Source organism: Schistocerca cancellata, chromosome 11 (genome assembly GCF_023864275.1).
Source record: "Schistocerca cancellata isolate TAMUIC-IGC-003103 chromosome 11, iqSchCanc2.1, whole genome shotgun sequence".
NCBI classification, from domain to species: Eukaryota; Metazoa; Arthropoda; class Insecta; order Orthoptera; family Acrididae; genus Schistocerca; species Schistocerca cancellata.
In genome coordinates, this window is record NC_064636.1 from 64,970,308 (window position 1) to 64,998,099 (window position 27,792).

Consider the following 27,792-nt stretch of genomic DNA (forward strand, 5'->3'; position numbering starts at 1 on the left):
TCGTCCCCACCTGCTGCTGCGCCCACACGCACACTCGCCCGCCCTGCCGTGGGAAAGCGACTCAGCGCCGCCACGCCGTCCCACAAGCGGCGGGGCGGGGCAGCGGCTCTCAGGTCACGTGACCCCTCCGCCGCCAGCAACGAAAGCTGCAAGCCACGACCTTGGCGCTTCGTGGCAGCGTTTCATTCCCTTTTCCGAGAAGCGAGCACACGCAACGCTTACTGCGACAGAACGCTGCCTAACGAATCAACAACTCCGTCGCTCGCTTCTCCCTACGTCATCGCCTGTATTTTCCGTAGTTATTTTGATTTCAGTCTTAACCGAAAAGCTCATTGGTCACTAGTACATAACGTAATTAATTCGCATGATCTGGCCATTCATGTTATAGCGATTCAGTTGACTGCCTGCTGCCCTGGTGTCCATGCAAGAGCTTAAAATTTTCTGTCTGCTCCTATATACTGCGCAATGTACGACGGTCTAAATGTCTATTTTGCAGCAGCGGTTTTTGCAGTAAGCGGTAGTAATTTTTAACAGTTCGTAATAAGAGGGTGTCATCTGTGCTGTGATTGGCTGAGGCAGAACACACTGAGCAGTCGCCGTTTCCGGTTTCATACTATCCGCGCTTTGGTGGCACATTTGCTCACTTTGTATTGAAACTTACGTCCAAAGCAAAAAAGGCCACCGAACACTCGATATACCCGCGCAATTTCTTACAATACAACCGCGCAAAATAACGCAATACCAAAACGTCATCCCCGTAAGCTGCAGTTACTTTAGGGTCAAATACCAAGTTTAATTTCCGCCGCTTCAGTGTAAGGCCAACACTGTGGATCACCGCACAAAACTGTTGACGTCATAGTAGTTTTGTACACTCCTGTCTGAAAAATTTCGTTCCAGAAAAGCCACGTTCATAAACTTTTGCATCAGCTGGAAACACTGTACTATTCGTCATGTAAGGAGTGGGTATTGCATACGATTAAAACTTTTCACGGTTCTATAACGTAATGCTTTGATTGAGCGACAGACAATTCATTTCCTAAGATTTCACAGAATTCTTGGCCTAACCGCGTTTGAACATTCTTTGGCGTTTTGGTACACTCCAAACCTAAATTAAGGCCTGCCATGAAATTGTCTATCACGTGTGGTTCTTTAATCGCAGGTGCGATATTGAATTTCAGCCCTTTGGACAGTAACAGGGTCTTAGCTGTTGGAAATATTATATAAGTTTTACTAATAACACGTTCACAGAACGTGGGTTTAAAACTTTATTATTCGGACATCCTTGTTGGTTACCTCTGATAACCCTTACACAAATTTGACGCTTTTTCGCATGACTTGCAGCGTGTTTCTTCTTTCTGTTTACCAATGAAATCATTGGCCAGTGCCCAAAAATCATCTATTCGATAATTTTAAGACTTCGAATAGTGCATCAATATTTCAAGATACAACAAGTAAGCTTTCTCGTTTAACCCATCTTTCTTTGTATACAATTCCGCAATTCTGTTATTGAGGATCTGAGCTATGAATTTCTTTTTGAAAGTAGGCGATTTGTAATATAATTTTCCTACATAATTGCGAGTACTAGCATGGCCATATCATTTATTAACAAGTGTAAACAGAATAACGTGACCCCGAAGCTTGTCAGCGGATATTCCATGCCGCAAAACACAATCTTTCTTTCCGTTGAACGGACAGCACGGCTCTTATCAGAGACCCATCTGAGAAGAAATTTGCATGTTCTAGGTCAAAATGCGAGTAGATATTTGTTTTGTAGAACATCTTCACATCCCCACCCCTGGGCGCCCCCCCCCCCCCCCCCCCACACAGAGAAAAAACGCGACGTTGTTAAGGCGATAATGAACGGAAGAATTTCGGAACACTGACTACTTCTAGCAGGGAAGAGAGGTGGTGAGCCCCACACAGCGTATCCCAGACCGACTCGTGTTCACGGTCGGTGCAACAGTGTCCGCAGTCAGTGGTTAGCGTCCCAGGTTCGATTCCCGACAGAGTCGCTAATTTCCTTCTCTCGGGGTCTGGGTGTTTGCGCCGCCCCCGTAACTTCGGCTCATCTCACCGCCGAGCAGATGGGCCAAGTCGAGTGAAACGGGACGGCTTTCCCCTACCGGCCGAGCAACCCCGGATGCAAATCTCCCGGCCAACACCGCCACCTCAGTCTGTTTCCATGGCTCCGCAGCTCAGTCGGTAGAAACTAAACTCTTGTAGGACCACTCTAGTGTGTGTGTGTGTGTGTGTGTGTGTGTGTGTGTGTGTGTGTGTGTGTGTGTGTGTCCGCGCCAGTCCACAGACAACTTTTACTATTTCTAAACAGGAACGAAAAATTTATACAATTACTGTTGTCAAATTATGCCAACATTTACACTTCTGTATGATTTATACAAGCTGAAGGAAACGTTCTTCTGCCTGAAAACTTCCTGTGGCGTACACATTTTACGCCCCAGTGTTTTCCGTATCAGCGTGAAACATCTTTCAAACGATATGAACCACACAAAATGCACCGCCATGAATGTACCTGTATACCCTCATGTGCATAACCGTAATACGTTATAGTGCTTTTTTCCAACACACTTCTCATGTATGAATCAAATCTAAACATAAGCACCACAAAATTAATGTCTTGATGGGGCGTGCAGTAAAACTAAGTAACCACCTACAGATTCAAACCTCACACGACTTTGCGGAATGTGGTGATGGGTACTTTGTTCACCGAAGCCGTTCTTCGCTGCGCCGTGACGTCAGTCTCGCTGCTGCTGCCCCCCCCCCCCCCCCCTTCGTCACGCTGTGTTTCTCACTGCAGCCGGTTTCCACCAGCCTCGCCGCGTGACGTCAGACGCAGACCCTGGACTGGCGACTCGGGAGTTGTCTGCACTGCGCGGACGCCCGCTTCCGCGACACCATACCAATCCGCACAACACAGTGCTGCCCTGCCCCAGGCTTGCAGCGAAATGACGACGACGAGAACAATCGAGAAACTGCGGCCAATACAGACGCCTTACGGAGGATCACTCTACCCACGCGCCATTCGTGGGCGGAAGAGGAACCTAAATTTTTCCTGTCTGTTCCCTTGTGCTGCGCCGAGTACGATGGCCGGAACTTATTCTGTGGCGGCTGTTTTTTGCAGTAACCCTTATATATTTACGCTGGTCACTTTCAGCGGTTCCCAGTAAGTGGCTGTTGTCTGCGCTCTGATTCGTTGATGCAGAAGAGACTGACCGGTCGCCGTATTCGGTTTTACACTACCGGAGCACTGGTGCCCCATTTTGTGGCTTTGTATTGAAGAAAGAGCAAGGATAAAAATCCCTCGAAATCCCTTAGTTAAAAATACGAATTCTTACAATACAACCGCGCAAAATATCGCTATATGATATTCAAATACCAAGTTTAATTTCTGACGCTTCCAACTAAGCACAGTAAGAAACTAACTACAGTAAGGTCCGCACTGTGATGATGATGATGATGATGTTTGGTTTGTGGGGCGCTCAACTGCGTGGTTATCAGTGCCCGTACAATTACCCAATCTTTGCTCACTCCAATTTCGCCACTTTCCTGGATGATGATGAAATGATGAGGACAACACAAACACCCAGTCATCTCGAGGCAGGTGAATCGCACTGTGGATCACCACACAAAAACTGTCAAGAGTTGACGCCATCGTTTTCTTTAGTCCTGTCTGAAATATTTCGGTCGAGAAAAGTCACGTTAATAAATCTTTGTGTGACTTTATAAAAAACTGCACCGTTCATCATGTAATGAATATATTTTTAAAGCACCTACATGAAAGAGGCTACAAAGATGGTAGTAATTCTCTTTTAGCCAATTTAGAGACTAACCGTCCATAGATATATTTTTCATGTTTTACGTCCATCTAGGTGGTAACGATTATTTGCATATTTTTATGTAAATAAGTAAAAAAGAGGAAATAATTTGTACACGCGGTAAGTATAAAGAAATACGCGATACTAATTTCTGTAGGAGAAAAAGAAAGAGAAACAGCCGTTTGAAACTCATAGATAAGGAGACAAAAATCCCTGACTTGCCGGTCGTCTTGTTTCCTTGGAGTTGGCAAAATTTACACGACAGAAGAAAGAAGGCATGAAGGTCGGGGACATATTTTGATAAACAGTAAGCAGAACGATATTTCCCATCAGCAGATTTGCCCAAGTATTAAGCATTTTAATCGTCAATAAACGAGAGACGGAATTATTCGTGAGTGGTAACGAAAATTCATTGTATCAGCTGTGCAACTCAAGAGACAAGCAAAGCTCCTGCAGTGCTTTATAGAGGACGTTACTTCACCTACTGTGGCATTTCGTAACTTGTAATCGCAGTTTTACGTACGGAAAGGAACGACGCTTCAATGATACTATAAATGAACTAAGGGTAGGTAGGGCGTGAATTACAAGTTAATGAACAGCAACACTGACAGCTCACCATACACTAGGTATTTACGCGTTAGAAAGCACTTATGTATAAATTTCTCAGCATTATTTTGAAAGAAGAATGAAGCCATTGATGCAGTGGTTTCCGTACTTGGCTCTCCACATAACGAACTTCTACATCCAATTTTAGAATTGAAACACTTACACTCGACGTATTAACGATACCTGCGTCTTTGTATACGTCAGTTACACACGGAACTGCATCGGTTACATGTACGTACATAATTAAATTGTGTCCCACAGAGGAGTAATATGGGTTCAGTAGAAGTAGGCATATGCTCATCATTTACGTACATTATCTTTCATTGCTTACGGAAAGATTCCCGACACTAAGGTACACAGTGTATGTACTGGGATTAAAGTCAGCACGTGAAGTGTAACCAAGCGCGTTCAGAAAGTACCAGATTCTGTGAATTAAAATCAGGGGCAGCAGTGATTAATTGTAAGGGCACAGAAGTACTTTGATGGTTAATATTTCGCGGGTGTTCCTGGAGGCACATTATGTGTACAGATATTATGTACGTTATTGAAATAATTCTTAAATGCAATATTGTCAACCAGACTGACTAAGAATTTAAAGACTTCTTGGCCTTGTGTAAAATGAGCAAGGGGATCGAGACCATGAGTTGGGCTGCTCAGTACCGTACTGGTGCAGAAACTAAAGACGACGGGTAAAAGGCGAGACAGAGGGCTACCATGAACGATTCACTCGTTTCCAGAATTCGAATTTTTCCGCAGTATTAAGTGTACGAATATGATTGCATGCCATTACGAATTCAGCGCGTTGCCAAAATGCCGACAAGGCAAGACTTTTCATGTGCTGGAACATGCGAGGTATTTGACCAAATGTGGCAGCTGCAAAAAACCGTGTAAGGGGTGGGGGGGCTGAACAAGATTTCTATACGCAGTCCACACAAGTCAATAGCAGCCAAAAGCCACGAACTCTGAACACGGTAGCAAAGTGTGTGGAAGACAGTGCGTCGGCGTTTACACTCCAAACCGTACCGTCTGGATCCCTTACAACAATTAAAAGCGGACTGTGACGGCCGGCGCCTTCAGATTTACGCCACATTGCAGGGATCAATTGAGGATGGACATTCCGCCCCCACGCTGATATTCAGCGACAAAGCAACTAACACTTTTCTGAAAAAGTTTATCTCCGCAATGTGAGCGAGTGGAGTACTGAAAAACCTCACGTGATTTCGGCGCATGTCGTCGCCAGTCACTTTAGCAGACCTGTTGCACCTAACTGTTCTGCGAATAAACACAGTCCTCGGTTCGGCTTCCCCAAAACATTTTCTTTGTGTTCTTTCCAATTTAAGTTGTTCGTAATGGTAATTTCAGTCCGTTCTCTATTTGGCCTCACACTTTTCATTACCTAGGAGCAGTTGCCACTTTTCACTAACAAGTTATCGTCTCCAAATCATTCTGCACTTTGTTTCAATGTTCTGCTGACCTTACCAGACGGTAAATGACAGCATCATTTGTCTACTATCTAAAATGGTTGCTCGGATTGTCTCCTAAAGCATTTACGTAGATCAGTAAGAGCAGAGGGCCTTCAAACTTGCTCGGAGCACGATAGATGTCTCTTCTGTTTTACTGTACGACTTTCTGTCAATTAATACGAACTGCGACCTTTCTGAGAGGAAACCACGAATCCAGTCGCACAAGTGAGAAGCTATCGCTTGACCGTAAAGAGCCTTCTCGACATTTATAAATATCGAATCAATTTGAGATCTTCTGCCGACAATGCTCATTACCTCGTGTGAATAAAGAACTAGTTGTGAGTAACAACTAAATCATGGAGTAGCATTTCACATCCAAATCACGATTTTGGTGCTCCGTGTTCTACAATCAATGTTTCAGTAACCTGTCAGTGTTTTCAAATGTTATAATGCTTTAGAAATGGATTGAAAGACGATCATTCCAGACATTTAAATTTTGTTTGCGAAGAGACTTTTTGACGAAGGCACCTCAGACCAAAACGGATCAGCAACTATCCTTTTAGTCAGAAGAAAAAGTCTCAAACTTTTGCAGGTTTTAGTTCGAACTGCTGGTAACAGAATGACGACTTTAAGCATGAACTAATCTGAAATTACCCTTTGCCAAGTATTCCTTATTTTGTGAAACGATGAGATCTTCAGAAGAACAATACGAGAAGTCGTAAAATTTGACTACAATTCTGATGGGGCGATTATCTTTTTCTTGAGCGAGATGGTTGAAAAAGGTTGAAATTTACGGATTAAATACCACGCTTCATTTTCCATTGAAAGCACTGTGAATCCGTAGTCGAGGTCACTGGTGCCTTCCATCTAGCAGTGTGGTCTCCGAAAAGAAAGCTCCGAAGTGGTTCGCATCTCCACAGAAAAACCGATCGCGCAGATTTGGTATTTTGTACAGAAACGAATATTCATTTAAATGGCTCCTATATTTAAGTTATAATGTTTATAATTCTGCTACAGCCCCGATTCTCTTAATGTTTATTTTCGAAAATCTAGCGATTAAAATAGGGTTTCATTGCGCTGTGGCTGTCTCAAATGAACTTGAAATATTAGCAGAAGGCCACTCGATCACTTATTACACAAAATAGAGGCCATACTGGATGTTACCGAGAACTCGCGTCAGAGGTATGTATGCACGACGATGTTCAGAGCCATTTTGTTTCTTTTCAGACCACTCGGCCAATGGGCTTGCGAAAATTTGAAAGGGCGCGAAACACAGGAACGTAACCGTGAGACGCAGTACAAAAAACAGACAAAAAAACACAGTGGACGAGAGAGAGCGCGGTCTGCACTCGTCCGGAGAGTGGGGGCTGCCGCTGTCTGCCGTGCTCACGTGTCGGCTGGCCGGCCGCCTGCACAGGTGTGGACCTGACCTGCCCCCACACCAGGGGCAAGCGGTGCCCAGCACTGAACCTGCCGATTCCAACTGTGCGTCACCAAAACGGACATAGGACACTCTCCGAAAGCTAACATGCGTGAAATACGTGCCACACAAAAATTGTTACTGTAGCATTCCATTTCTTTGGCTCCGCTGAGTGACAACCATACCGTAACCTGAGAACCTGTACCAGAACTCTGGCCAAGCAACGGATCACTTTTCCACCACAACACACTTTACAGAAAATAATATAGCAGCCACGCGTTCTGCTGCATCCGTGAGTGTGTGTGACGTCACGCAGCACACCATTACGCCACGGGTCAATGTCGACGGCCGCTATCAGCAGCTGCGAGCTGCTCCAGTTTAGGCAGCCGCCTGTACTGGAAATACGGGTACTTGCAGAGCCTTGATGCTTTAAGAAAAGTGAAACACACGACGGAAGTCTGAGAAAACTGCAGATTTTTTCACAGATTGAACTACTGAATGGTTTATGACCACATGGGCCACCATGGCGACAGCGAAATTTTCACGAACCGTTTTTTTTTTCTCCGTCTGAGACATTCAAGTACCGAGTGCTCGTAACTAAAATGCAGCTACTGACCGAAGTCCACTGTGGTCTGTGAGTATGGTAAGGCAGCGAAACACTGTAGACATGCTAATGCGTTAACGCGAAACCAGTTGGCGCCGGAGGAAATCAATTCCAATGTTGGTTAGCAGGTGCGAATCTGTCACTGTGCAACACCTCGCGGGAGTCTCCGGTGCTGATACTGAACAAGTTCTGCAAGTGGCGGTTAACAATATCGACATTCTGCCTCTCGCACTTGTTTGTCCCTTCCTGTGCACGTTCCGTTCCCAATCCATTACATATGGGAACATTTCTTCCAGTGTAAATCGGTTCCGCAAGGCCGCATTAGCATACCAAGTTTCGCTGCCATACAGCAGTCACAGCCGACGATGGGCCTCTGCGAGTGGCTGAACTTCAGATTACAAGCACACAGTGGTACAGCGAATGACGGACATTTGCCACACTTGCCCCTTCGCCAGGTAGCTTGACTAGCGATCCCTCAGGTTAGGGACGCAATTCCTCGTACTACTTCTGTCCGCTTTCGAACCGCCGTCTTCACGTCTTACTCGATGTAACCAGTACATAAGCGACCTCCTCCATCGACATCTTGGGGAAATACAGAGCTTCTTCTCCGAAATCGAAACATTTATACCTTCTGGGAAACGAAAGCAATACCGACGATTATGTCAGTATGTAATCACTTGTGCCAAGTATAAATACAGATCCCTCTGTCTGTACGGTAGCTTCCTTTCATGCTTACTTATTGAGATAGAAACAGTCCATCGCCAAGAGAACAACAAGAACGGAAAGATGTAAAAGAGTGCGAATGTACGCTAATCATTTCTTTTTGATCGCTGCATTTGTGCCTACTTTAATTACTAAAACTGCATGCCCAAAAGACAATAAGGAAAGAAGAAATGGGTATGTGAACGTTTGAAAAGAAGAACAACATACTCCATATTAATTTACTCTCTCAAATCCGATATCTCTTGCGGCGAAACATTAGTTAATGAAGTGTAGCGGGACAATGTTCAAAACATGACTGAAAATACGCTACTAAATAGAGATAAGAACTTCTATGATTGACATGTCATCCAAAGTCTACGTACATTTTTTAAAATGTTAGAGATAAGGAACTGTGGTAATAGAGAATGCTATGCTTGTAACGTACGTTGTTCTTCATTGTTTAGCTCTGGTATTTACAGAGTCACAGAGAAAACATCCTAGGTTTTGGAGGGAAAAACCGTAATTGTAATGATCTACACTAGAACAGAAACAAGAGGCACAACGTAAGGAAAAATAATGTAATGCCTGTTCCAACTGACAAGTGACATTGAAGCAGATAGTGCCTGTCACTTAGGGTGGGCAGCGGTTATATTCGACAACCTGAATAAATTAATAACTGGCTCCTTTTACCGACCCCCGGTCTCATATGAAACAGTTGCTGGACAGTTCAAAGAGAACTTGAGCGTCATCACAAATAGGTACGCTACTCATACAATTATAGTTGGCAGCGACTTCAATCTACCTTCCATATGTTGTCAAAAGTTCATTTTCAGACCCTATACAAAACAACTTCTGTAATTGTTCTAAATAGTCTCTTTAAATTATTTTGAACAATTAGTTCACGAGACCATTCATATTGGGCATGGTTACGAAAACACACTTTACCTCTTAGCCACAAATAATCCCGAGCATCACGACGGATACAGAGATTAGTGGACACAGTCGTAGCGAGGATCAATCCCGTAAAAAAGAAATTCACCAAAACTAAACGCGAAATATATCTATTTATAAAAGCTGCTAAAAATTCGGTAGACTTCTTTCTAAGAGACACTCCCCACTCCTTCCAAACTATGTAAGTGAGGACCATATGAGGCTTAAAGTTCAAAGAAATGTTATCAACAGCACTCGAGAGATTCGTACCAAATAAATTAGTAAGAGACTGAACTGATACCCCACGGTACACAAAACACGACAGAAAGCTGCCGCCGGAGCACCGAAAAAGGCAAGTATAATTTAGACGAACGCAAAATCTCCGAGATTGGCGAAGTTTTACTGAGGCTCGAGATTTGGTGCGAATTTCAATGCCAGATGCATTTAATAAGTTTCCACAAGGAAAGTATCTCTAGAAATGTGGCGCAAATCCAAAGAGATTCTGGTCCTGTGTTAAGTAAACCAGCGGAAAGGTTCAGCAAGTGGCTTTACTACGCGGCGGGTGATGAGGAGGGGGAGGGGGAGACAAGGGACCCAACCCTTCGGAGCAGCTAAAATCGTGGCAAATGTCCGCACACCGGTACAGCACGGTTCCTCCTGCACGCAGGTTACTCTCAGCCACGTGTCAGGGCGACACCTCGCCACCGTCTCCGCGTTGAGTCACGTTTACTGCCGGCCCAAGTATCATGTGAGACACCACAGTGTGAAATTTTATGCAGCTATTACATTTTACTGGTGGACAGAACACCTAATGAACTGAAAGCACCCGGAAACACTGTGCACATTCCCAAGTCACGAGTGACCTCACTCCCTTATTACTGGATATCTGTGTGTGACCTAAAGAGCCGATTCCACACACTCGCGATTAAGTGGAGGCCTTCTTAGGGAACTGTTTTGGCTGCCGCTACTGTTCATCCGTTAACGCCACAGTTTTCTACAATTCGGCAAATCTTATCTCGCTACACACGACACGTTTTGAACAGGTGTTGCATATTTTGTGATAGGCGAGTATAAATACGAAAGCCACCACACACAGTTCCACGTCACGAAAGTGAAGGTCATTTACAGCAGTGATTCCGGGTTGCTTTTTATACATAAAATTCGTGCAACTTTTATCAAATCATCGTGTCCCTCACGTGTGACGACAGTCACTTTTCCGTGACGCCACGCGTTCTTTGCTGCCATTGGATAAGGGGAGGACACTGAACAGTCGTCGTGTTGATCTACCTGTTTCCGAAGATAAAATTGTCAATTTTATGGTTTTGGTATTCAAATTTGCGTTTTACGACGATGTGCATTTTTGAACTCTTCGAGACGGGTCGTCTTCAGTACTTTGTCACGCCGAAGTGTCTGTAAATGCGACGTCAGTGGCCACCCACGATTCCGAAACTGTGACTTACCATCAATAACGGGTAAGGCTTCTGTAACAGTATCTGGCTAAACGAAATAATGCTTACTGTAGGTTTCTGTCAAACATAATTAGCAAATGCCCCCACAAATGTTATAATTTTGACGTGATTCAGCCCTCTGACGGAAACTAACAACAAATCTACCTCGATTCTCGCAATTGTTGCACTGGAAATGGCACAAATTAAATCTAGATTCTGCCAGTCAAATAAAGAAGCTGGTAAGTGACGGCGTCAGAATCACCGACATTCATTCCTCCCTCACATAATATACGACTGAAGCGCAGGCCGCACAGAACACGGCGCGTCTCACAGATGGCTGACGCGTTGCTTTGTCGACACACCGGGCTCTCTCATCAGGCAAATAGTAACACGAGAACAGCCAAACAAAGCGATGCAGCGTTGTAGAGTGCTAAAAAAAATTTCATCAGCAAATCACAAACGAGGAGACGTGACAGAGTGATGAAAAATACGAAACGTTTATTTCGTGAAGCACAAACATTACGATAAATTCTCAAGAATTCGCCAACTACTACGCAGATGGTCGCGTGTTTGTAATGAGGGTGTTGGGGAAAGCTGCAGATTGCTCGTTGACCACAACCTTAATTCCAGAACATTGTGAAAATACGGAAATGAACGCGAGTGCTGCGTCTCATCGCCACAAGCGTGTCGGCGTGACGCCGCGAGTTGTGATTCGCGAATGGATTTCAGGATCCGCAACGCCCGCGCACGAAACAGCTTCCAACGTCTGATTACTTTGCAGATGAGTAACATGTGACGTCAAGCATGTAAGCGAGAAAGTTTACAAACGGTTTGAAATTGTTCTTAATGTGTGTTCGAAAGCAAGTGCTCATTCCGAAATACTGGGTAAACACAGTCTGCTTAATTTGCGCTCCTTTTTAAAGAAAAGCCCGTTTATCGCGCGTCTAAATTTTTGACACGTCTTGTCTACTGATGTGTGGGCCGTACGACGATGTAATTTTTGCAGATACCCTACGGGGTGTGGGGATACTGTCTGCAAACTGCGTCGCGAATAGCTAGGTACTGACAAACTACAACGATACGTCTGATGCCTAAGTTGACTCGATGAACGACAACGTGGCCGGGGGAGGGGGGGGGTAGCGGAAAGATCTCTCCAGTTTTTGTAGTCTTGCGTGCAGTTTCTTGGAAGTCGGTAACTGCCCTCATTCTGAAATACTGTCTGAATAACGTCCGCGTATTTCAGCGCCCTTAGTCACGTTACCTCGCGACGCGCAATGTTTCCAACTGCGGTACTTCTCTTACTGTGTGACAACCGCAATTTAAGATTATACCTCTGAATGAGTACATCTTGACAACATTTTAGATGTCTGAATTCGGCCACATTACACGAAACATTAAAAAATAAATTTCTGGCACGCCTGCAAGCCGCTACACGCCTTGTCGCACTAAAACTCGCTTACTGCGAAGTTCTTCGTTTGATGGTTTTCGTAAACTTGCGTCCTACGAACATAATCAAGAACGCGAGGTTTTCATTTTGAATGCCTGTTGTACGTGAATTCCGTGGAAATCTACACTGGCACATTGAAACACTAGCCGACTGAATGTGGCGTTATTTTCCATTCGTTCCACGTTATTCTCGCTCAAGTTTTCATAGACTGCAGCAAGGCCATAAGTAACGACCAATACTGACCGCTCAAGATGGTAATTTAACACACTGTTAGCCACCCCCTTTGTTCGTAGCGGTCGTAATTTTTCAAAGTAAGACAAAGTATTAGACAGGAGCAGTAAGTGAGTTACGCGACAAAAACCACACAAAAGCGTGCAGAACATCCGCCGCTCCCATAAGTTCCTGCCTTACCTTTCTGAGGTATTCCCGTGGAGACACAAGATACACGAGCTCTGTCTGGGCAGGCAGGACAACGTGGCACGCTGCTTCCCTCCAGGCTGCTGCGTCACAACTGGGCCGCACAGACACCCGGCTGCCCCCTCCCCCCCCCCCCCAACGCTGACGTCACGGGGCGGCGTTGCCAGCTCGCGCGGCAGGCGAGGGAACGGCTGCAGCAGTGCCAGCGGGGCGTCTACGTCTGTGTCGGCACTGCCGGACCGCCTGCGTCCCATCCACGCCACAGTCAGTTACCTCGAACCGCGCTATACAGCTGGCAACACACACCCCCTTCGCCTGGCGCCCCAAAAACCGGATTTCGTCAACCGATTTCCCAGTACCGCTTTTGGTGAACGCAAAGTTGGAACAAAGACGCTGTATTTCGGTCACGGGATGAGGAGAGGTGTGAACACAACATCTTCCGTCATCGTGCTGAGTGCCAGTGACTTACGCGCGTGCTTCGCGATTCGTATCGATCATTTGCTACTCCAGAAATGACGGACGAGTGTGACAAGTTTTCGTTAAAGAACGTTACAGGGATATCAATGCTGAGGTCATCGGTGCCTGGGCTCACGTACCACTTACTCTAACTTAAAATAAGTTACACTGAGCACGACACACATTTACCCTCAACGTGTGGACCAACTGAAATCATTCTGTGATTTTGTTGATACTGGATACGGAAAAGTTCTAGGTAGTATTAAAACTAGATGGTTGTCATTGTTGCCAGGAGTTACGAAAGTTATTGAATCTTTGAAATCTTGTTTTCTATCTCAGAATAGGTGTCCCACGTGCTGAAACAAATTTTCGAAAACCAACAGCCACTTCTTTGGCTTCATTTCACACAATGCCCATTGAAAATGTTTTTAAACTCAATCCAAAAGTTGGAAATAACCACGGTTTCAGCTTGCTTCAAGAAATAATCAATACCATTTTAATTAACTTGGAAAAGGAAGGTACTTTCACTCTGTCAAAATACGAGCCTTTTACAAATTCTAAGACACTTCAACACTTTTGTGACTTGTTTGGAAAAGTAGATTTCTCCACTTCAACCTCTGAAATCATTTCATTGGAGAACACAAAAAAAAAAAAGAAAAAAAATTACTGTTTCTTGGGCTGAACTTTTAAATTTTCTGATAATTCTTAAGACAGTAGACTCATGTGCAACATTTCAGACGAGAAGGATGCGTGAACAACATTGTATCCCAGAAACTTGAGGAATTGGAAAAAGCTAATTTGGAATCAGTTAAGAGACTGTGTGATATATTCCACACACTTAAAAGTACAGGTACTTCATGTAAAAATATAGACACGCTTGTGATTTTTGCTCCTGCTGTACTATACACAAATATTATTGTGGAAAGAATATTTTCAACTGTGAAGTCCCTTTGGAGGGTGGAATGTGTAGTGCTAGAACCAGTTCATTCCCCACAGGTGTTGTGTGTCTCATATTAGAGGCCAAAAACGAACATAAAATTCTTTGTCACGTACAGAGTAGAGGTGTTCTTATTCGGTAACTGTACTGTCTAATTATTGGATTTATAGTGAATTCTTGCAACGGGTCTTTGTCCTCAGAAGTTGACTGTCTAAAGTAGTTGCTCTCTGTCCCAGTGTACTTCAAAGCAGAATAAGCAAGCATTTTTCAAAACTATATAATGTATGGATGGTCAGTGTCTGCATCAAGTAAATCCTACCCCATATTTAGCAGATTGGGTTCCGCATTTGGAGGTTGCATTCGAGAGACACGTACCATATGTCGAACTTTAAGCACCATTTAATATTTTCGTGTGTTTTAATTCAGACATAAACGTCGAGTGGCTCTTTACATACCACCTCACAGGACCACTCTGCTTCCTAGTCAAGATCCCTCAAATCATTCAGTTCTTATCTTCCCTTAATAGCGATCAATCAATAAAATTGTAATATGTTGTCTTGTGTATTCAGTACGAGGATATTTCATTCCTTAGCTCATACAACAGTCTGACAGGTGGTGGTTTACTCGGCTATTTTTCCAGTATATGAACGAATTTCAGCCACAATCTAAGTTTGTGTGTCTGGTGCGTGCTCAATGAAACGAAAATAACCTCTGTTTGCCTGGTGGCTGTTGGTATTTGAAGTCGTGAACAGGTTTCATTCGGAACACCGACTTGGCCATTAAATCTGAATTTTGCGGAGAACAGGTAGCCTTCATAATGGCGAGACCCTTTTGCACAGGATTTCGGTCACCCCAGGGATCTTATGTTGATGCTGTGACATTGTTAGGGTGTACTAATATGTAAATTGTATTTTCTACAGATCTCACACAATTTCTTCATTGTGGCTGATTAGCGTTGTTGCTTGCTTTATGAAACAGTGTCGTCTTTGATGTCTGTTTTGAATTTTGTGTGAAGTGTGCTTATGGTAGTTTGGGAGCTTTTCAATGTAATCCTTTTGATTGGGGAGTTTTTTAAATGTAATTAATGCTCGTGTGACGATGATTTTGCGCTGGGAATTGCGCGTGAAGCTCATTTTCATTCTACTAGGTTTCTTGTGATGAATACTCTTGTTTAGGCAGTGTGGTGAACTCAGTAAAAATTTAGCATGTTATTTAAGTGACTGTTTCAGGTAGTGTTTTTTCTGTATAAAATTTTCATTTGCGTTATTCGAAAATAATTACGTGTAGTCGCTCCAAAAGCAGTACGAGGAGAAAAGAAAAAAGGTGGTGAGGAGTCGGTAGACGAAATGCCCAAAAAAAGACTGCGAAGGTACAGAGACGTGTGGGAGATAGATTCTCCCCACTTTTAGCCACGAAAATGTGCAAAATGAAACAGTAGGTTCCTCCGATGCGAGACAAATGAGTGAGGCGGACTTCAGTGGTGCAGCGGAGATGTTTAGATTTAAAAGATGTGCACAGCCTGTTCCACTCACAGCTAGCAGTGTTTGGGGTCGAGTGCACAATTTACTAAGTGTGAGTGCGGGCGAGGCTGAAGCAACGATAAGTGAACAGAGTGCAGCAGTGCATGTAGCTCTGAGCAGAACATGACTGGCCAATTTGGCCACGCTGATGAAAAGAATGAGCACACAGCGAAGAGTTAGAGGCAGACTGCAGACTTGCTGGCGTCAAAGGAGGAGCTGAACTGAGATTTAGTTGCCGAATATGGCACCTTAACGACTACAGTAGAATCACTGAGCTCAGAAATTGATGATGATATGGAAGAACTTAGCAATCAAAATCAAGGACGACACTGAGCAATTTGAAGAAGCTAAGGTCATCGGTCTCTAGACTTACACACTACTTAAACTAATGTAACCTAAATTATGCTAAGAACAACACACACACACACACACACGCCCACACACACGCCCGTGGGGGGACTCGAACCTCCGGCGGGTGGGGCCGCGCAATCCGTGACACGGCGCCTCAAACCTCGCGGCACTTGAAGAGACAGGAAACAGGTTAAGTGGGATAGAAGGAGGACAGGAAGGAGTGAGCGGGAAAGGCTGGTTGCCAGGAGGCTAGAGCAGGAGCATGGGGGATGTGACTGATTGTGATCATAGGGAATTCTTTAACCTACTAAAACGAATGCCCATGTTCACTGGCAACATACAGGGTGGCGCACGAAATGTGTTACCATTTTGTTTTTGAATATGAACTTTACTGTCAATACGATCTGACAGGAACATGTACTACAATGAAAAGCCGCCCATGGAGATTTGTTCTAACTCAGCGCATACTCAAAATGGCCACCATTTCGTTTCCGATCTTCCTTCAAACGAATACTGAAGTTAGTGATTACCCTACGGCACATGTCGTCCGTAATTTCACTGCAAGCTTGAAGTCTTCTGAACTCCATTAAATCTTGTGAACGTTTCGGGGAAATTTTTTCCTTTAGGAACCCCCAAAGAAAAGAGTCACATGGATTGAGGTCTGGACTATTGGAGTTTTTACACGAGCATTTCGACATGCGGATCATTTCAATCAGGTTTCCAGCTCGCTTCAATCACGGACAAAATTGGCTCCCCAATGGCGGACATATTGACCATGTGCTCAGAACAAATCTCCATGGACGGTTCCTCATTGTAGTATATGTTCCTTTCAGACTGTATTGACACAGTTTATATTCAAAAACAAAAATGGTAAAACATTTCGTGCGCCACCCTGTATGTAAGCCAAGTACGGACATTATCGAGACACTTGGGAGCGAACAAACAGCAGGAGTTTTGGAACTGGAAAGTACAGTTAAGGAAACGCTCGATGTTGCAGAGATACAGTACATGCACAGAAGCCTTAGGAAATCATAACAAATACCTACAGGCAGTCCACTTAAACTGGAATCTTTAACATTTTATTGGAATGCACAGTATTTGCGAGCTGAAATGAGAAACATTACGTAATTTTGAAAGAGAAAAATGGGAGCTCAACTTGGAATCGACCGAAGTACAACTAGGAACAACTGTGGATGAATAGGCCGGCTCGAGAAAGTGCAGAAGAAATCTGCAGCAGAAACCCTGCGTCTGTGATGTAACGAAAACTAAGATGCACTGCGATGAAAAAAGAAAAGAAAATGAGAACGAGAATTGCCCGAAACTACGGAAGACGCTGTGATAATACGATGCTAAACAGCACCTTCTACATTTGCATCTACACCTACATGCTCTGCAAACGACCGTGGCAGAGAGTGCGTCCCACAGTACCAGTTGTCAGGGTTTCTTCCTGTTCCAGTGACGTATGGAGCGCGGGAAGAATGACTGAATGCCTTTGTACGCTTAGTACTTATTGTAATCTTATCCTCACGATCCCTATGTGAGCGGTACGTAGAGGGTTGTAAGTATATTCCTAGCATTACCATCTAAAGGCGGTTCTTGAAACTCTGTTAATAGACTTCCTCGGGATAGTTTGGGTGTGTCTTTAAAGAGTCTGGAAGTTCAGTTCCTTGCGTACTTCGGTTACACTCCCACGGATCAAACAAATCAATGACAATTCGTGCTGCCCTTCTCTGTATACGTTCAGTATCCCTTGTTAGTCTTACTTGGTGCGGGTCCCACATACTTTAGCAACATTCTAGAACCGGTGGTACGAGTGGTTTGTAAGCAAAGTCCTTTGTAGGCTGACTGATCTCCGCCAGTATTCTTCCAGTAAACGCAAGTCTGTCACCTGCTTTACCCACAACTAAGCGTATGTCGTCATTCCATTTCATACCAGGTACTTTTTATGTGTCGGCCGATTCCAACAGTGACTCGTTGATATTTTAGTCATAGAATACCATTTTTTTCGTTTTGTGGAGGCACAGTCTTACATTTATGAACATTTAAATCAAGTTGCCGTTTTTCCACCGCTTTGAATTCTTATCAAGATCTGACTGAATATTTATGCAGCTTCTTGCAGACAATACATTACAGATAACTGGATCATCTGAAAAACTCTGAGGTTACTATTATTATTAATACACTACTGGCCATTAAATTTGCTACACCACGAAGATGACGTGCTACAGATGCGAAATTTAACCAACAGGAAGATGCTGTGATATGCAAACAATTAGCTTTTCAGAGCATTCACACGAGGTTGGCGCCGGTGGCGACACCTACAACGTGCTGACATGAGGAAAGTTTCCAACCGATTTCTCATACACAAAAAGCAGTTGACCGGCGTTGCCTGGTGAAACGTTGTTCTGATGCCTCGTGTAAGGAGGAGAAATGCGTACCATCACGTTTCCGACTTTGATAAGGGTCGGATTGTAGCCTGTCGCGATTGCGGTTTATCGTATCGCAACATTGCTCCTCGCGTTGGTCGAGATCCAAGGACTGTTAGCAGGAAATGGAATCGGTGGGTTCAGGAGGGTAATACGCAACGCCGTGCTGGATCCCAACGGCCTCGTATCACTAGCAGTCGAGATGACAGGCATCTTATCCGCATGGCTGTAACGGGTCGTGCAGCCACGTCTCGATCCCTCAGTCAACAGATGGGGACGTTTGCAAGACGTCAACCATCTGCACGAACAGTTCGACGACGTTTGCAGCAGCACGAACTATCAGCTCGAAGACCGTGGCTGCGGTTACCCTTGACGCTGCATCACAGACAGAAGCGCCTGCGATGGTGTACTCAACGACGAATCTGGATGCACAAATGGCAAAACATTTTTTCGGATGAATCCAGGTTGTGTTTACAGCATCAGTGTTTGGCGACATAGCGGTGAATGCACATTGGAAGCGTGTATTCGTCATCGCCATACTGTCGTATCACCCGGTGTGATGGTATGGGGTGCCATCGGTTACACGTCTGTCACCCCGTGTTCGCATTGACGGCACTTTGAACAGTGGACGTTACATTTCAGATGTGTTATGACCCGTGGCTCTACCCTTCATTCGATCCCTGTGAAACCCTACATTTCAGCATGATACTGCACGACCGCATGTTGCAGGTCCTGTACGGGCCTTTCTGCATACAGAAAATGTTCGACTGCTGCACTGGCCAGCACATTCTCCAGATCTGTCACCAATTGAGAAGGTCTGGTGAATGGTGGCCGAGGAACTGGCTCGTCACAATACGCCAGTCACTACTCTTGATGAACTGTGGTATCGTGTTGAAGCTGCATGGGCAGCTGTACCTGTACACGCCATCCAAGCTCTGTTTGACTCAATGCCCAGGCGTATCAAGGCCGTTATTACGGCCAGTGGTGGTTGTTCTGGGTACTGATTTCTCAGAATCTGTGCACCGAAATTGCGTGAAAATATAAGCACATAGCAGTTCTAGTATAATATATTTGTCCAATGAATAACCGTTTATCATCTGCATTTCTTATTGGTGTAGCAATTTTAATGGCCAGAAGTGTATTTCGTCATCCGTGGAGTGTGATCTTGCAGCTGTTTTAAGGGCAACCTACAGTTCACAGGAGTTTCTGCAAACGTGACGTTATTTTGACGCCATAAGTTTTGCATTCATGTGGACCGGGCTGTGGATAAGGTAGAGATTATAATGTTGGCAAGAATTAGCTCCGAAACTTACTGAAAAAGTTGTGCCAACTGCATTTGCTAATACGCCTTCATCAACACCAAAAGTGAGACCAATAACTGATTTACAAGCAAAAAGAATCTTAAGCCAGCCTGCACAGATTCCAATATTCTGCTCATTCAAGTTGTTCAAGAAAATAAAGTTTTTAAATCATCTGAAAACTGATGTGTGGAGTTGGTCCGTAGTCAGAAAAAAAGGGGGACAGCCATTCTAACAAGTGAGGTAAACCATCAGCTCACTTACCTTGTGTCCAGTAAGTAAAGCCGTTTCTAAACAACACAGCTAGCATCTCTCGAAAACACGTCACTATCTGTAGCATTTGGTGTAATAAAATCAAGAAAAGGGTAATGTAAGTGGTTGAAGAGGTACTTTAATGGAAGATTTTTGTCTCGCAAAGAAGTGGCCTAGAAAAACTAGCCGGTAAATTGTATTTTGTACACTTCACATATGGCTACATTTTATGTATAGCTGAGACTACGCCACCTTTTTATTCTGTTGCAAATGTGTCAGTCAGTTCTATGCTTTTTATTTTGAATGGTAATTAGCTTTGCCAGATCAACGTGTGAATATTTATTCGCATTTCCGAGTTTCACACTTAATATGTAGATTTGTAAATCATTGACAATGACAACGCAGACCTGATACGCACACGCCCGGAGAGAGAGGGGAATGATTCAAATGGCTCTGAGCACTACGGGACTTAACTGCTGAGGTCATCAGTTCCCTATAACTTAGAACTACTTAAACCCAACTAACCTAAGGACATCACAGACACACATGCCCGAGGCAGGATTCGAACCTGCGACCACAGCGGTCACGTGGTTCCAGACTGAAGCGCCTAGAACCGCACGGCAGAGTAAGGGAACTCAACGCTTACAACCGCTGCCTCACAATCAACCGCTGGAAGATCAGCCCCCGCACCGTAAACTGAATGTAATGAAGGCCTTAGCAGCCGATACGTCCTTATATGACGTCTAATTGTAACACATCCGAAAGAAAGTGACGTTTTTTATAAATCTTCCATGTACCGTTGCCTTGAAACGGTGTGGTTTCATAATACGGAATTTAGGACCTCATATCCAGTAGCAGCCATGACAAATGACTACTTTTTTATGCATAAATAATTATAACAGTCACGTGCAAATGTCGTCAACTCACGGAGTAACAGTGTGATGAGTTTCTTTTTTTAACCATTCTTGGCCGCCCGCATCAAGCCTCATCTTCCGCCATTTCGTTTGTCTCCACAGGAACACAGCCGACCAAGCGAGCAGAACCGTTGTTCCAGCTCCAAGTACTGGAGACGCTGTCCAATGCTCCGTACTGCATGCCTGGACTGCACACTTGCGAACGGCGTTTCACTTTTCCAATACCTGTGTACCCTAAAATGTATCACAGAGTTTCGTGGTGTGCAATTTAATAAATAATGACTCCGAAATGCACCACTTACGCTTCTCGGAAACTGAATATAACCTGGTGTCTACTAAGACTGCTGTTTCCCACCAAACACAAAACGATACAACTGAAGCCATGAGAAATGTTACTGACGTCTAACTTTAAATGACGGGAAAATTCTCCGTACAACTTCGTATGCATTACGTAGCTAAAAATGAAATTTCCATCCCGATGACAAATTTATTTCTGTTTGTTCATTTTCATACTGGTGAGTGAACCATCATTTGAATTCTGGGTTCCATACAACACTTTACAGGCTTGCATCAGAAGATCACATCATCAGAGACACCTAAAGAGTGAATAGTAAAGATATTGTTTTCCGACGCAGACTGCATGCACATTTAACAGCACATGACGATTCTTGCTGCACGAATTTCGTGAAAGGAAATACGGACCGGTACTCTACGAGATGTGTCCACACTAGGAACAAGAAAATACCGCACCTGTTGCTACCGCTGCCCATCTTCTTTGACCGACGACGAAGGTGCCGGATAAGCCACTAAGAAAACGCAGTATGCGTAAAATACGTGTAGTAACAAAGACTTTTTAATTCGTTTCCATCACAACACATTCATACCGTTCGCAGATCACGAAGTCTCCCGTTTCAGTCGCAGCTGCAGAAACGTGTCAGCACACCCTGCCTTCCAAGCAACAACGTGGGAGGGAAACAAACGTCAGTGTTGTGTTCTGCCTCTGCACAGGGAGTAGAGAGAGTCCCGTGAAATCACGACACAGGTCAAAGCCAGTGTGTGGCATCGCTAGGACACTCGGTGGGGAGTCTTGTTTTACGGTACGTGGTTGTGCCCTAACAGTTTAAGATTTTAATTTGGAAGGCATGATATATACGGCAAAGTGCGTTGAATGTATTGCAAATCTGGACATCGGAATATACTCCGTTCATCACAATAAACTTCATGTAAACATTACACTATGTACTCTTCCGCGTTTGCTGGAACCTCTTTGGATTTAGTTTCAGGAGGAGCGGAAACCAAGCGGTCACTAGTGCAATCAAGTACGATGATGAGGGTTCGTTTTATGCTGTGCCTATCGACTTGTGCTGTAATACGGGGCAACAGCTTTACCGGCGCATTTAGCTCTGACAGCGCTGGCCGGGCAAGTGGTCCAGCTAACGTGCACTGCTGTGAGCAGTGGCGGTTCAGACGTAGAGACGAGCAGAGGACAACGCAGTTGTGGATGTGAATTTTTAAACAGAAGGAAATAATACATGGTAAAACTCGGGTGATTTTCTCCTCAGGTGACCGGACGGAAAATTTAACATGTCATCGATATTAGCGAACATAGTATTGTAATTAAAAGCAGGAGTTATGAAAATTCGTTACTAGCGTGGCTAATTTTTCTACATGAGCTGTGTGTGGCGTAAAAGCGCACTGTAGTAGCGCAATGTAATAAAATACTTAAGCCACTGAAGGTATCGAAGTCAGCTGTCTGGTAATCTCTGAACTCCTACCGCATCGGCCACCGCTGAATACATTTCAGTGCAGCTACGTTGATAACTAGTCTATTAGAGACAGAACCCCAAGCCACAAAAATGTCCACATTTCCTCCTCCTCCTCCTCCTCTTTCTTGACGTGCTGTTCTGCAGTTCGCCATCGTTTGGCAGAGACGTGTCACAAACGTTCGTGCATTAGTGGCAGTAAGTTTGGTAGGTTCATGTCTATTTCTTGTAACAAATCGCTTAACTTGGCTCCATACCAGTTCTATCGGGTTCAGACTGCAGTGTTAAGATCACAACTCTAAAAATGCTCCATTTGTACAGCGTGCTCGACGCCGTGAAAATTGTCTTCCACGTTTCTGCGACATTTGTTACTCTCGCTCATGTGAGCATATTCAAACAGAGTACTTGACTTTTTAATTTTTCTCCAAAAGATTAAACTGCGTAATGTTTTAACTTCAACAATCTTTTATGAAGTATTTTTTATAAAATATCGGCAATTAGGAATGTGTACTCGCAATGAAAACCAGAATTTTGCGTGTGATTTGTAATTATAAATTAGGAGATGTGCATTTTCCTTAAAATGATTGTGGCATATGAGTTAATTTCCATATATTTGATTAATCCCATATTTAAATGATTTAAGTGTTCAAACCGAACAAAAAATTATGCACCACATGGAGCGTAGAACCACCGCCTGACGGCACACACGATGGTCAGTCTACGACCCTGTCGATCACGCCATGCATATAAGCAACACCTCCCTTATTTATAATACATAGACGTATTCGAGAAAAGTAAAAAGTTGATTTTGCCTGTAATCTTGTGGAGAACATTAACAACTTGTTTCTCGAAATTAACGGTGTTCCGGAAATTGCGTTTCACTACGGAGCACAAAGTGTCATCCATTTTCGCGATACGTATGAACGGCGAGACCATCAGAGCACAAGCACCGGTTAGAGAGTGTGACTGTACACAATTTTTAAGATAAAAGTTACATAGGTAAAGTACGATTAACATACAAGTTAATGGCTGTTAATTTGTCAGAATGACAAAGGTTCTTTCACACTGACATAGTAATAAGGTATCGAACACTTACGTTGGACCTACTTCCAAGAGTGGAACACCACCAGTGTACGAGAGCTACGGCTGCTGACCAATCATCGCGCTTGTGTTTGTTTACATCTGGTTTCTTCTAATGATGAAGTATATGCTACACACGAATCCATAGCCCCACCCTTTATTTCGAAATTAGAATGATTAATACCTTCAGCTAATGACAGGCGTTGATATACATCACGGGGACAAGTGGAAATGTGTGCCCCGACCGGGACTCGAACACGGGATCTCCTGCTTACACGACAGACACTATCCATCTGAGCCACCGAGGGCACAGAGGATAGAGCGACTGCAGGGACTATTTCGCGCACGCCTCCCGCGAGACCCACATTCTCACCTTGTATGTCCACACACTACGTTCGTAGTGTCCCACCCTCAACACACTCACTACTCGTCGATTTCTTACCGAATCCAGTGAGAGTTCAGGGAATGTGTGTGCATCAGCACAGAAGGTCAAGGCCGGTATTATTTCGCGTTCACGTTTATTCTCTTATCCGTCTCTAAACCATACCATCTTTTTCCAAACCAACCTAGACCTCTTTCTTTGCTACAGAGCACTTAAAGCTTGTTCCCAACAAATAAGTAGGATTCTCAGCCACATATGTAGTAGCTCAATGCAACAGGGAATTTTTCCAGATGGACAAATCCGCTATTGTTAAACCACTGCATAAAAAGGAAGATAGGTCTGATGCTAATAACTACCACCCAATTTCACTTCTGACAGCTTTAACCAAAATTCTTGAAAAGTAATGTATTTATGAGTAGCATCACGTATTTGTAAAAATGAAGTACTAACAAAATGTCAATTTGGTTTTCAGAAAGGGTTTCCAAGAGAAAATGCTATAGGCCTATATATGCTTTCACTGAACAAATATTAAAAGCATTGAATAACCAAACATCACCCATTGGGATATTTTGTCACCTCTCAAAGGCTTTTGATTGTGTAAATCATGAAATTCTTCTAGATAAGCTGAAGTATTGTGGTATGAGTGGGACAGTGCACAAATGGTTCGACTCATATTTAACTGGAAGAATGCAGAAGGCTGAAGTTAGCAGTACAGAATATGTATTAATGACTTGCCACTCTATATTCATGAAGATGCAAAGCTAGTTCTTTTTGCTATTGATACAAGTAATCACACATGACAAGCAAGAATCAGCTGCAGAAATTGTAAATAGGCTAGTTTATTTCAGAAAATTATTAACTGGGTCTCTGCAAATGGAATCACTAAACTTTGAGAACAGCTTATACAATTCTGTACAGTAAATGGTATAACACCGTTGATAAATATAAATTATGAGGAAAAGTCTGTTGCTAAGGCACAATACTCAATTTCTGGTTGTCTGCATTGACAAGAAATTGAATTGGAAGAAACACACACAATCTGCTGAAATGGTTATATTCAGCTACTTGTGCTATTATGGTTATTGAAAATTTTGTTGATAAACATATTGGTAAACTAGCCTACTATGCCTCTTTTCATTCACTTCTTACATGTTGCATCACATTTTGGAGAATTAGTCGTTAAGAGAGAAAGTATCCATTGCACAAAAGCGTGTAATTAGAATAACGGATGGAGCCCACCCAAGATCACCTTGCGGACATTTATTTAAGGAACTCTGGATATTCACAGTACATATATTCACTTACGAAATTTGTCATTAATTACCCACGTCAAAAAATAACAATGAAGTGCATAGCTACAACACTAGAAGAAACGATGACCTTCACTAGTCTGGATCGAATCTCACTTTGGCACAGAAAGAGGTGAATTATGCTGCCACAAAACTCTTTGGTTATCTGCCAAATAGCATTAAAAGTCTGACATAACCAACCATCATGTAAAGACAGATTAACAACATTTCTAAATGACAACTACTCAATAGATGAATTTTTAGATATGAAGTACTAACTATAAAAAATAATTATTTTGTGTAAAGTAAACTTACGTCATTACGAAATGTCGTATTCATGACCTATCGAATAAGGATTAACGTATGTATGTATACAGACCAGTTTGTCTGCACAGCCAGTATTTTGCAGAGGTGAGGAAGAAGCTATTGTATCAGCCCCTCTTCCCGGAAGTTTGTCTACAACCATCTCCATTGCTATTTTTCATTTACTTGCACAAAAGACGAAGAAATTACTCTTAACGTATTAATGTCAAGATATCTGCTTGCTCTGATATAAACTATGTATAGCTTGCTCTACGTAACAGCAACACGCTTTATACTGTAGGTAACTACAGCTGTAACAAAGCGTTCTTAAAACCGCAACAGTTGAATAATTATTTACCCTAATGCAGTATTACTCAGCAGCTCCCGTTTGGTTTAACAAGACTGTGTGTGAATCTTCCGTTGCTCCCAACGTATTTGTTGATGAAACAGTCCACAGGTGAACTGCCTGTTCGTAGTGTCCAATGGACACACCATGAACCGGAAGTACACCTGTGGGCTGTTCGATCTGAGTTCTGCACTAAGATTTGTAACTGATACACTGTATTTTGATATCGTTCTGAGCAACGACAAAGACTTATCAGGAAAGATTCTGAGGATGGCTGGTTTTACTGTAAAAGTGTTTCAAGATTAGTCCTTTACGTGGGGCACTCTTCATTCAGATACTCCCTTATTAGAAAAGCGGCTCCTTTTTTGGTATTTGTGGCCAGTCAGTGTCTGGAGATACACTATTAACGGAAGTGAAAACTACGGGCATTTTGACAACATTTGTAGCAAGAAGATCAATTTTGGGTCAATGTAAGAATTCATTAATTTCTGCACTTACACAACAGTAAAGACGAAATGGAGGATAACCTTATCTACCTTACTGACTACACAACAAACAGACTTGCACCGAAAACATTACTCTAGAAAAGTGACAAATATCGAAATTAAATGGAAAAGCGTTCTGTACTAGAACACATTTGCGTGACGTAACGTGCTGATGTTTGCTAATATGGGACTGGGTGGAAGAAGCTAGCAGATTAGTTGTGCTAAATTCGGCTGACTACTTCGAATATATCTGATTTAAGGCACCAGTACGGAACTGTCAAAACGCGTCTCGCTTGATTTGATTTCGAGCCACAAAACAATAGGAGCAGGCTGTCCCAGGTCTACGCAGTATCCTGGCGGAAAGTAATTGCTTAATACATGAGTGGTCCAAGTTCTGTCATTGGACAGTATGTACTTGCAGAAGCAATGTTCCACCATTCCGTTCTGTTATTCCTAACAAGCAGAATAGCCCTTTTCACGCATCAAATGTGTACGAATACAATCCCATATTTCAACAACAAAGAAAAAAAAAATTCAACAAAATGGCGCGAATAAGAAGAAATCTTGTCGAAGCCTATGATTTTCACTCCTGCCTGAAGTCTGTAAAACAGAATTAATAGGAATGTCGGTAGGACTTTAAAATACCAGGATTTGTAATACGAAATTCGCTAGTATTCTGAGTGTGTAATAACCGAAAGTGGTTTGCTTTATACGCGATAGTCTCCATAGTGAACGTAAATGAAACCTTACAGCTACCATGACTTTGCAAAAACAAACCAAAAGAAAATACTTCAACACTACAGAAACGCATGAAAACAGTCGTCCTTACCTTATTAAAGATGTGGGTGTAACAGAAGATATTCTCGGCGCAGCAGCAGCAGCAGCAGCAGCAGCACGAAACCCCAACGCAGAACGTCACACTGGACACGACTCGCTCCACAAATGCGACAGACGCCTGGGCTGTGGCACGCAGTCAGTGCTGCCAACGGCTGCGAGGCCGGCAGGTACCAACTGCAGTCTGCTACGGGGCCTCACACAGCGGGCAGCGCTTCCAGGGACCCCGCGCAGAACATGCGAATGTAATACGAAGACTGTCGTCCTAATTTTGTTATTGCGGACA

General features: G+C 43.5%; 1 protein-coding gene across 2 annotated transcripts in view; it reads right to left on the reverse strand.

The window, feature by feature from the left end:
- The window catches only part of LOC126108492 (serine/threonine-protein phosphatase 6 regulatory ankyrin repeat subunit C-like), a 97,300-nt gene extending 69,730 nt beyond the window's left edge, over positions 1–27,570 (reverse strand). The window contains exon 1 of one of the 2 annotated variants that reach the window (XM_049913748.1): positions 27,502–27,570. The gene's annotated coding sequence lies outside the window, so the exon portion shown is untranslated. Of the gene's footprint in view, positions 1–12,864; positions 12,987–27,501 lie in introns of those variants that run through there. The other variant, XM_049913749.1, reaches the window with a different exon arrangement.
- Between the last annotated feature and the right edge of the window lie 222 nt (positions 27,571–27,792).